Source organism: Oryx dammah, unplaced genomic scaffold, assembly GCF_014754425.2.
Source record: "Oryx dammah isolate SB20612 unplaced genomic scaffold, SCBI_Odam_1.1 HiC_scaffold_28, whole genome shotgun sequence".
Taxonomy (NCBI): Eukaryota; Metazoa; Chordata; class Mammalia; order Artiodactyla; family Bovidae; genus Oryx; species Oryx dammah.
In genome coordinates this window covers 98,618,414-98,625,734 of record NW_024070212.1, presented here as the reverse complement: position 1 = coordinate 98,625,734, position 7,321 = coordinate 98,618,414, and the positions used below count along the sequence as shown (strand labels likewise).

The window sequence follows — 7,321 nt, the reverse complement described above, 5'->3', positions numbered from 1 at the left end:
ATTTGTAGTTCAATGTTCAGCACAAAGCATGCTCTCAATAAATACTTGTTATGACTGAACGAATGAGTAGGTACCTAACAAACTGTAGCCAGGTATCCCTTTGTCTGGGCTGATTCTGCTGGCTGCAATGACACTCTTCCCTGACATATTCTGAAAAAAACTCACTGCATCGAATCCAGAGATAGTAGCATACTAGTCTAATGTGCGTGGGAGATTGCATCATGTCCCAGCAGGTCAAAAGGGGCTGGTGTGAAACAAAAGTTTCAATAATATTGATTGTGCCCATTGAGGAGTTTAATATAGTGCTTCTCAAATCTTAGTGTGCCTCTGAATCACCTGGGGATCTTGTTAAAAAGCAGGTTCTGTCTGCCATCTTTCTGTGCTGTCATAATGGTGTGCACAAATGTCCTGACTGATATTCTCAAGAGCATCAACAATGCCAAAAAGAGAGGTTCTTATTAGCCTGTACTTCAAAGCCAACATCCAGTGTCTAACTGTGATGATGAAGCATGATTAAATTGGCCAATCTGAAGTCACTGATGATCACAGAGCTGGGAAAATTGTTGTGAACCTCACAGGCAAGTTACACAAGTGTGGAGATCAGACCCAGATTTGATGTACAACTCAAAGATCTAGAAAAATGGCAGAATAACCTGCTACCATCCAGTCACTTTGGTTTCATTATACTGATAACCTTAGCTGGCATCAAGGACCACAAAGAAGCAAGATGAAAACACACCGGTGGGAAAATCTTGGGCTTCTTTTTCTAGGGATATAATGTGTGTATGCTCAATCGCTCAGTTGTGTCCAACTCTTTGTGACCCCATGGACTGTAGCCCACCAGGCTCCTCTGTCCATGGGATTCTTCAGGTAAAAATACTGGAGTGGATTGCCATCTCCTCCTCCAAGGGATCTTCCCACAGGGATTGAACCCACATCTCCCGAGTCTCCTGCGTTGGCAGGCGGATTCTTTACCACTGCGCCACTTGGAAAGTAATACATACATGCAAAGAAAATGCCTCACCGGGGGAAAAAAGAACAAGTTCTGACACATCAGTTGCAAGTGGAGATTTGACAAGCTGCCACGTGATGCCGAGACTGCTGGCTTATGGACCTCATTTTGAGTAGCAGGGGTCTAATACAGGGGTGAACAAATTTCCTCTGTAATGGGCCAGACAGTAAATATCGTAGCTTTGTGAACCATGGGATTCCTGCTGCAACTGCTTAACTCTGCCAGTACTGAAAAAAGGCAGCCATAAAAAACACTCAAAGAAACAAGCATGATTGTCTTCCAATAAACCTGTATTTCTAAAAACCCAGCAGACCGAATTTGGCCTATGGGCTGTACGTAGTTTGCCTACCCTTTATCTAACGTAGGTAAGTCAGCATACCACTCTTGTAATGAACATCGGTGAGCTTGTCACCTGAGTGCCCAATAATTCCCTCTCATATGATAGCTTCTCTCTCCTGCAGATCCGCTTCCCTCTCCCCACTATGATGCCAGGAGAGGAGTACCACTGCCAGGCTCTCACAACAGGCCTCTGCTTCCAGACCCCAGCAGACTGGTTCAGAATGGTGGCACAAGTCCAAGGGGCATCATTCACACTCACATCATCCATACTCTCTTGCACAGAGTGCTGCACTCCAGGAGTACCCTCTACAGAGAGAACCATGCACCTGACTAAAGCAGGCTACTCATAGTCTTTCCTTAAGATTCCGGAATTGAGTGTAGGAGATTCCTGTTTTTGTCTGCCTATCTGTTCTCTTAAATGGAGAATACATTAGCAGAGATAGACCCTTTAAAAAAAAAAAACAACTCTGTTTACTGGGATAGAGATAAAGTTAGTAGAGAGAGAGAAGGAAGGAAGCATATATTCAGAGAGAGAGAATGGTGAGAGCTGAGAGGGGCTTCCTGGGTTTTCAGCAGCTCTGCAGTCACTGACGCCAGGTCACCTTGAGGTCCAGCTGCATCCTTGCCCTTGCCTTCTGTGAGAAGACCTTCTATAAATGTATTTTTCTTTTGCTTAAATCCAGTAGAACTCGGATGCATGCAAACTTCAATCCTAATAGCACTGGTAAGCAACAAAAAAGTTCTTCAGTGAAATTCAAATTTCATAGGATTTTTTTTTTTTAATCAATGGATAGGGACTTTCCTGGTGGTCCAGTGGCTAAGACTCCACACTACCAATGCAGGGGGCCTGGGCTGATCCCTGGTCAGGGAACTAGATCCCATATGCTGCTACTAAAAGTTTGCATGCCGCAATGAAGACTCACCACATCCAAATAAATAAATGCTAATTAATTCATTTATTTATTTAGGCTGTGCTAGGTCTTCAGTGCTGTGTATGGGCTTTCTCTAGTTGCAGCAAGCTGGAGCTACTCTGCAGTTGCTGTGCATGGGTTTCTCATTGCGGTGGCTTCTCTTGTTGCAGAGCATGGGCTCTAGGGGCAAACAGACTTCAGTGATTGTGGCATGCAGGGTTAGTTGCCCCATGGCATGTGGCATTTTCTCGGACCATAAGTTGAACCCATGTTCCCTGCACTGGAAGCACGAATTCTTAACCACTGGACCACCAGGGAAGTCCCCAAAATATGTTAAATAAATAAATGCATGAACAAATAAGAAATCAATGTATAGATTGTTGTAGAAGCACATATTTTTGTTGAAACTGGATCTTCCTGACAATAGAGTATGTCCAGTGCGTGGTTCAGTCCAGTGGTTAGGACTCCATGCTTTCACAGCCATGGGCCTGGGTTCAGTCCCTGGTTGGGGGACTAGGATTCTGTGAAAGTGAAATTGCTCAGTCATGTCTGACTCTTTGTGACCCCATGGACTGTAGCCTGCCAGGCTCCTCCATCCATGAAATTTTCCAGGCAAGGATACTGGAGCGGGTTGCTATTTCCTTCTCCAGGGGATCTTCCCAACCCAGAAATCAAACCCAGATCAAAAGAGTATGTGATACTTCATAAATATTAAAGTACATCCATATTCTAATGAGCCACATAGTAATCAACCATTGTGTCAGATGTATAATAATTCTCAGCCCCTAGGGCTTAATGGCAGAGAAAACTACTCACTTGGGCAGAAAGGGATTTGGTGCAAGGTATTATTAATTGAAGTTGCTCAGTCGTGTCCGACTCTTTGCGACCTCATGGATTATAGCCTACCAGGCTCCTCTGTCCATGGGATTTTCCAGGCAAGAGTACTGGAGTGGGTTGCTATTTCCTTCTCCAGGGGCACGGTATTAAGTGGCTTACAATGTTGTTAGATGCCCTGAGGAAACAGACTCCAGTTTGATCACCCAGGAAAAACTCTGTAATCCACTCTGCAGAACTGGGCTGTGAAGAAGGCTGCTGCTCCCTAGAAAAACAGGAGACTACTTGCTGAATCAGGGAGTCACGACCCAGCACTAGCTCTGGAATCTTGTTACCTCTTCCACATCAGGAATTTCCCTGCCAAATTAGGGAGTCAGTACCTCTGCTTTAGGTACACATCAAACTCCTTTCCTCTCAACCATTAGAATGAGTAAGATAGATGCCTCAAACTCTCCCTCTTAACTGTTCATTTTCAGGTTACAGGTGGATGCATTTGAATGAAGGAACCTACATCTCATTCAGAACCCTAGCAGGAAAAGAGTCTGGAAAATGTACTTTTAAACTTTTCAGTCTCTGCATTCCAGGAAGACACACTGTAATGAGAATGGAACAGATGTTGAATGAGCCAGTCCACAGAATTAGCCGCACCCTTAATCGACCACACAGTTGTAAAACAAATTTTTTATTTTTGTGAAGAAAATGTAAATATGAGCAAACAAACAATAACACAGTAGTTCGCTGCACTTGTCAGATTGATGCTACATAATTCAGACTTTCCTTCCTTTTGCCAGATAGTGTTAGTTATGCATTCATTTCTACTTAGGCAACTGGAACAGCTTTTAACATCGCAATGACTATGATGAGTAAAGAGATCTATTCATTCATTCATTTATTCAACAAATACGTTTCAAATGCCTGCTGTGTGCCAGGCACTGCTTTTGTTCTGCAGCTACAACAGGGAACAACGGATGCTACATCCTATTAGGTCAAGATTCCCTTTGAAAATTCCCTCCATCCTCTATGAGGCTGAAAGGATTCTTGGGGTTCTGTTGACAGGGGCAAAGACAAAGCTGTTGCAATAGTCAATGACCCTTAAGTAGTTGGCCTTTTAAATCCAAAAGGTGCAAACATTTGATCAAAGCATGCAATGACATGAAAGTTAACTTTATTGACTTAAAAATTGTGTTTAAAAAATCTACATTAGAGATTTATTTTAAAAAAATTTTTTTAACCCTCTCTCAGCCAAAATTTCACCATTATTTGATGATCCTTACGAATTTTGCCTTGTCAGCTTTACTTTTATGCCAACTGATCTTTGGTAGTATGTAATGGAAGTGAAATATAATTAATCTTTCCTTATACTGAGATCACTCAGATAAATGCAATCTTTTAAGGGTTAAGTATTTTTGCTGATTTCTTTGTATATTTTTCTCCCACTCATAAGGATGAAAAAGTCTATATATAAAGTGAAATGCAGAGAAGAGGCAACAGGAAGTTTCAGGCACCTATTAGAATCATTATTGATCTAATTATTGATTGACACCAAAGCAGAAAAAATCTGAAAAAACAACAAAAAAAAGCTGTTCATGAATTTGGTGATTCATTCATTCAGTAAATATTTGTTTAAAAACCTATTATATTAGTTATCTATTGTTGCATTATAAATTACCCCAGAACTTGGATGCTTAAATCAATAATGATAATCATTTATTACCTCTCACAAGGAGCAACTTGTTGCAGTGGCTTAGATTCTCTCATGAGATTATAGTTAGATGCCAGTCAGAGCTGCAGCTATCTGAAGGCTTGACCAGGGCTGGAGGATCCACTTTCAAGTGCCTTCCTCCAATGGGCGGAAGGGATAGTTAGGGAGTTTGGGATCAACATGGACATTCTGCTATATTTAAAATGAATAAAATGGATAACCAACAAGGTCCTACTGTATAGCACAAGGAACTCTGCTTAATGTTATATGGCAGCCTGGATGGAAGGGGAGTTTGGGGAAGAATGTTTACATGTGTATGTATGGTTGAGTCCATTGGCTGTTCACGTGACATTATCACAACATTGTTAATTGGCTATGTGTGATGGCTCAGTGGTGTCCAACTCTTTGTGACCCCATGGACTGAAATTATTGCATTAGGATTCAGAGAATTCTCAGTTGCTCATAAAGAATTTGAAATTTTATTTTGTCATACTTCTTGATGGAAGTATGATTCCTTGCTAAAGTCTGAGGTAAAAGAAGTGTCCTTAGTATGCAAAAGTTGTGGCTTATATGGAACATCTTATCTGTCCCTAACAAGAACCAGCACAATGCATGCCAAGAGTTGTGGTTGTTTAGTCACTAAGTTGTGTCTGACTCTTTGTAACCCCATGGACTGTAGCCAGACAGGGTTCTCTGTCCATGGGATTTTCCAGGCAATAATAGTGGAGTGGGTGGCCATTTCCTCCTCCAGGGGATCTTTCTGACCCAGTTAATTGGCTATACTTCAATAGAAAATAAAATATTTTAATTAAAAAAAGACAAAAAGGTGCCTTCCTCTCATGACTGAAAACTTGATGCTGGCTATTGGTAGGAGGCCTCAGTTCCTCTCCATGTGAGTCTTACCATGGTGTTTCTTCTTTAAAAAAAAAAAATATATATATATATTTATTTATTTATTTATTTATTTATTTATTTATTTATTTGGCTGTGCTAGGTTTTAGTTGTGGATATCTTTACTTGCAGCATGTGGAATACAGTTCCCTGACCAGGGATCAAATCCAGGCCCCCAGAATTGGGAGCATGGAGTCTTAGCCACTGGACCACCAGGGAAATCCCTACCACAGTGCTTCTTGAGTGACGTCATAGCACGCCCTGGCTTTCTCTGAGCAAGTGATCCAAGAACAAGAAAGCACCAGGAGGAAGCTTTATTCTTTCTATAACCTCAGAAGTTATATATTGTCACTTCCACTACATTCTATTTGTTAGAAGCAAGTCACTAAGTCTGGTCCACATCAACAGGAGGAAAATTAGTTTTCTGCCTTGAAAGCATGAGTGTCAAAGCATTTTTGGATATATTTTAAAACCATCACACCTATTATATGCAAGTATTAGAATACCATGTGTATCAAACAGACATGACCCTTGTGGAATTTACAGACAAGCAGAAGAGAGGAGCTTTAATTAAATGAGCACATAGATAACTGCAAAATTTTAACTATGATAAGCTCTGTTAAGGAGAGGAACACAATGTGATGAGAGAGAATAACAGGAGAGCCTGGGGTGTACCCAAAGGAGGGAAGTTTTAGTCAAGATCTGAAGGATGAGTAAGAGAGGGCAGAGAGAAGGGTGTGTGCCCCTGTGGCAGAGAAGAACATGCAAGAATTAAGGATCTAAAAGGTGGCTATGATATCTGGAGCAGAGAGTGCAATGAAGTGAGAGGAGGCTGGTGGGAAAGGCCTACCATGAGTTGGGTTCTAAGTCTCAGTGGCTGTTCCATGTGAACCTGGGGGCAGATGCCCTGAGTTATCAAATCCCCCTCTGTGTGCTGCACCCCCATGTGAAGCTGCAGGGACCGTATTATTGCCAAATCACCACAAGAAGGCTCCCAACTATACTCAGCCAGTGTATATATCTTTCATCAAGGAATTCTCAGGACAAATTCCATTCAAAAGGATCACCCTACCTTTGTGACTCTCCTTACCTGTTCTTGATATCCCCTCAACTGATCCAGCACTCTTTCTTGGCCCTGAACCCCAGTCATCCCTTTGTATCCTCTTGAACCTCATTCTGAAACTGATAAACTCCCTTAGATACCAACATCCCCAAGCTTTTCTTTTGCTTAAACTGAAGCCTGGTGATCCCTTGAGGACCCTCCCTCCACCCACCACAACCTCCTCACCAGGCAAAGCTCCCTCTCCAACTGGAAGGTGAAATCACTGTCCTTCTTACCACCATGTATAACTTCTAGAACTTTACTACTTCTCCTTGTAAAAGAAAACTTATGAGAACTTCCCTGGTGATCCAGAGGTTAAGAACTCGCCTTCCAATGCAGGGGACACAGGTTCAACCCCTGGTCAGGGAACTAAGATCCCACATGCTTTGGGGCAACTAAGCACAAGTGCCACAAGCTGTGGTACATAACACAATGGAGTATTACTCAGCCATTAAAAAGAATACATTTGAATCAGTTCTGATGAGATGGATGAAACTGGAGCCGATTATACAGAGTGAAGTGAGCCAGAA

At 42.0% G+C, this 7,321-nt stretch overlaps 1 pseudogene; it reads left to right on the top strand.

Annotated features, from left to right (window-relative positions):
• Positions 1-390: 390 nt before the first annotated feature.
• Positions 391-770, top strand: LOC120856251 (annotated as a pseudogene).
• The last annotated feature ends 6,551 nt before the right edge of the window (positions 771-7,321 follow it).